This window comes from Anastrepha obliqua, chromosome 5 (assembly GCF_027943255.1).
Source record: "Anastrepha obliqua isolate idAnaObli1 chromosome 5, idAnaObli1_1.0, whole genome shotgun sequence".
Lineage (NCBI taxonomy): Eukaryota > Metazoa > Arthropoda > Insecta > Diptera > Tephritidae > Anastrepha > Anastrepha obliqua.
In genome coordinates, this window is record NC_072896.1 from 18771940 (window position 1) to 18777033 (window position 5094).

The following is a 5094-nucleotide window of genomic DNA, read 5'->3' on the forward strand; positions in this document are numbered from 1 at the left end:
ACAGCCTCTATCAAAAAGAAGGTATGCTTGCATAGAAAATTGCGTTAATGCCGGGCTAGCTAAAACTAATTTACTTACAAGAATGTGTGGCTGTGTGTATGAATGCACGTGTGAATAGGTAACCACAATTAGTACAAATTCAAGCCCGTAAGTCTGTAGAAATGTTCACTTAGCCACTGGCCACTCCGTGCTGAATTACTGAATTAAGTAAGGGAGGAGAAAATTGAAGTTGGAACTTTACACATTAGGGCGGGTCGATTTAAAACTCGCTCATTGCTCTGTGAAAATCGTATTCTAGGAATCAAAATAAGAAACTTTGCCGAAGGAACCATACCTCTAAAACGAATTCCAATGTCCCCCAATTTGGGTCGAACGAAAAATCCCACTTTGACCCATTTAGAGTGCTCCAATCGAGTCCAAATGTATGACCGACCCCCACTAACTTTGGACGGCCGATCCACCCATGCCAGTGGCACACCCCCTGGAACTCCCCTGGGGGGTTCCCCATACAATCATTCCAAAATATCACCATTTTTGGTCTTTACATGAGAAAAGAAACTAAAACGTTCGACCCAAATTAGGGGACATCAGAATTCGTTTTAGAGGTATGGTTTCTTCGGCAAAGTTTCTTATTTGGATCCCTAGAATATGATTTTTACAGAGCAATGGGCGATTGTTGTGCCTCCCCACAAATCGACCCGGCCTATTACACATACTATAGGTACATTTATATGTGTGTGTGTATCAACTACAACATACATCGTTTAATATACATTGTAGTAGTGCTAAAATGATTATACAATTGCTTTGTTGTTGCAGCAAAGTATTTTTGGTCATATCCGGCATTTGTGGCATAGTTGACCGCCTCAGGCAGTATGCCATGCAGACGCTTGACCATTGTTGTAGTTGTTACCATTAGTGTGTACCATATATGATTATATTTCTTTTTTGCTTTTAAAATTTTATTATGCTGCTATGTTTTTCTCTTTTGTCTAGCACTTAAATGCTCTATTTCCTTCTGAAAACGATCAAGCCAGTTCGTCAGTTAGCCAGACAAGCGTTCAACCGAGCGTTCAACGCCACAACGGCAGCTGCTCGACTTTCAAGCCATTACTTGGCTTCAACTGCTTCATCACTTAGCACCTCCAGATGCTTCAGCTACAGCTACTTATGCTACATTCCATACATACATACACACATATACATATATGTGTGTGTATGTATTAAAGTACTCCCTGTTCACTATCTACACTATTTCAACTTTTTACAACTAAATATCGAAAACCTGTGTTGTATTTTCAGCTATTTACGAGTATACCGTACCCCGTTCTCTCACCTCTGCTATTTGTTCACTCCTTTCACCCGCTGTCCTGTGGAACCTTTCCTTCGGACGTCGTCATTAATCTTCCTCACTTTAGTTGCGCTGGGGTCAAAAGGCTTGAGTGCGGGCAATTTATCTTTTGCAAGTTTCCGCAATTCTGTTGTTACCGATTCTCATTTTGTTGTTGCTCGTATTTTTGGCGAAAATAACTAAATAAATATGTATATAAATAGATATATGTATATGTAGCAAGCACTAAAATCACTGTTGTACATTTGTGTATCAAATGTGGCTACAGATGTAAATTTCTGCAAACCCAGTGACGCAAAATTTAGTTTCGAAAGGCTTGGAAGAAAGCATGAAATCTGCTTTTTTACTTTTTATTATTATTTATTACTATTTATTTTTATGAAATTTATGTATTACCTTGAAATTGGCCCTAGAGAGCATGGGCCAGTAGAAAGCTTAGTGTAAACGTAGTTTAGGTTAAAAAATAAATGCCGAGCTGGAAAAGCTTCAGGTTTTTTATTAGCACCATAGAACCTGAGAAACTCTAAAGCCACTATTCTTTGAAGAACTAAGTTTAGGAAACTAGAACCTATAGAAAAAGAAATAAATAAAATTTCGTATGTCAAATTTTTATTTTCTAAGTTAAAGTTCAAAGTACACTTGTGGCTCAATAGCCTCTACTACAGATGAAAATCCTTCGCATGCGAGATGTGTGCAAAATAGAACTTAAGCTTTGCCTAGCTAAACTTTTGCGATATCAGAAATTTATTTAGACGAAAGCTCAAAGCTTCATTTATACAAACATTTTAGTAAATTTTCTATGAAATTGAAAATTTCTGAAATATATGTAGATCCACGCTCAGCGCTTTACTAATGCAAAACCTTTAGTAAATTTTCTACGAAATAAAAAATACCAACAATTTTTCTAGACGAAAGCTCAAATCTTCTTTAGTACACAATTTTCTGTGCATTAAAAAATTTTAAATTTCTTGATTAGAGCGTGAAACGGAATTATAGTTTTTGACTAACTAAATTTTCTTAATATAAAATATTATGACAGATCAAAATTCAAAATTTAACTGAACCAAAGTTTACTTAACCTTTATAAAAAAGGAAAAATATTAGAATCTGGGCTTCCTTTATTTAAATGCTTTCTTAGGTGAGAGCTCAAAGCTTGAACAAACTTTTGTAAGAAACGACAATTTTTAACCCTCTGTTTAGTAACCGGGCCTAGCCAGACTGGCTTTTCGACTTTGGACGTGAACTTAAGGGAAGAGCCTAGTTTATAAGGTTAAAAAAATAATTTTTTTTTTCATTTTAAGCGATTCCTAATATATTTCACAATATTCACACAAAGTTACAGAGCCTAATTCTCAATATTTCCGTAGATACAAAGCCAAAGGTAGGCGAGCGTTAGGTAGTTACGCTGTGACCGGACAGCTATAGTACAAACTTTATCTTCTTTTCTCGACCTTTCATTTTTATGATTTCTTCGAATTGGCGTACATGAATGAAAAAAAACTAATGAACCTTTTGAAATGAATCATAGCTTGTTCCCTTCAGTATTAAATTCTCTTCTATTTGAACTAACAAAATAGATAAAAAAAAATTTTCAAGATTTTTATACCAAGTTGAAGTGAATTTTCTTTTTATAGAAAGGCATTTTATTCTTTAAAACCTCCAAAAAGTTGAAATTTTGGAATTTCTTTCAGTTTTCTTAGTTCATCTAGAATAAAAAATCATGATAATTAGAAATCCATTGGAATTTTTTGCTTTAGATAATAATTACGAGCTGTATCTTGTACGCCAGTTGGAAACTCCAGTGTTGCAGCGCTCTACTAATTTCTATGTTAAACCTTTTTTTCAACTTATTTTAACCAGTACAAAATTTTTTTATACTTTTTAAATGTTCATTAAAAGATAGAAAAAACTTTGCAGTGCTAAATTAATTTTTTCCTTAAAAAAAAAAAATCGCAAAGAGATGCAATTTTTAGACCTCATAAACTATGCTCCCCTCTTAACTTATTTCTAGTATAACTAGTTAACGACGTGAACTTCCAGGTAACTACTAAAAATTTAATTTTCTATCGATTTATTAATATAAGCTTTTATGAACGATCCTCGAATAGGAAGAAAAAAGGCCAGACCCAGGTGGTCAACCGAAGGAATTAAAAAAAATTGTCCAACGGAGGGTTAAAATCTGTAAAAACACGAAAAAATGTTTTAGCTGGTAAATTTTTTTCAAGGGAAAGTTCTTAGGCGTCGACGGTCGAGCGAGATTTCAGAGTAAAATTTCAAGCGCATGCAACGTTTTGGGCATTTTCGTTCCGCGAGAGAGAAAAAAGATATAAGGTACAGGGAAAGGAGAGTGAGAGCTATACCTTGTATATATCTTAGATACACTTTGGGCTACTTTTCCTGAGTTTTTCCTTGTGGTTGCTAATTTCTAGTGAGCAAAAACACTGCCTACTTTTTGAAATATATTTTTGTTGCCTACTTTTTGGCATTCGACTTTCTTGGTGCCTACTGTTTGGCATTTTTTGGCGTTCTTTTATATGCCTACTTTTTGGCGCTTATTTCCGTTTCCTTGCTAGAACTTGTGTGTACCATAAAGTTCTATCCATTCCGGCGTCGGATTTATTGGTCTTGCCTTGCGGTAATTTGTGCCGTTGCTGCGGTCCTGGAATCGCTGCATTTGTGCGGGTGACAAACGCTCGGAGTAGTGCGCGTTGTTGCCACTGTTTGTATCCGGCGTTTAGCTACAACGGTCGACTCTTCTCCGTTTTTTGTAAATTTTGTCTATTTGTATTCTCCGCAATGTTGTGAATTTATTTATATATATATTCTTTCTCTCTCTCTCTTTCTCATTCTTTGTCAGGTTTCTCCCTCTTTCTTTGTCTGCCTTGAAAGTTGCACTTCCGTTATGTGTACTACTTTTAAACTCAAATGTTTAGTAAATCCCACAAATTTACCAAACTTTGTACAAGACGAAACTTTTTAAGATCTAACAACAGATGAAATCATGGAAAGTAAGGATATCTCTGAGATGAGCTTACAACTTTAATATTTACTGTGTAAAAAGCATTCGAAATTTTATAACAACCGAGAGATTTTTAAAGTGTTTACCTCAAAAGTGTAATGAAGACTAATACAAAAAGATTTTAAAATGAGCTTTTTTTGAGAGATTTAATATTTTGTAAGTTTGAATTTATAATTGAAGAAGAACTAAATTAAGAAATTTTTATTTATGTTTTGTAATATTTTTTTTTAGCTAATTAAAGAAACTTTATCTAAGCTTTGAAACTGAACTTTTCTTGGGAATTCAATACTGAGTCTTTACTCGAGCCAGGAAAAATATTTTCCTCGAAAACTGAGTATGGAAAATTTTATTTAAGCTTTCAAATTAAGCTTTCTCTCAAAACCGGCCATAGCTTTTTCGTGATATGATTAATATTTGCTAGTTACAACTTGGTGAAAGCTTGTCACAAAAATTTCACTCTACTGAAACTATTGCTTCTGCGAAAACATAATTAAGAAGCTTTTATGAAAGCTTTGCTATTAAAATTTCCTAATTAAGCTTTTCCTCAAAAAGGTTTTTATTTAAGCTTTCTCTCAATTAATAATACCGTTTTCACGAAGTCACCCAAAATATTTTAATCACAACTTAGTGAAAGCTTTCTTATTTAACTTTTCCCTAGCTTTTCCCTACTCCAGTGAGTATTTATAATACAAATATTTTTCGTACAAATACATTAGGAAACATA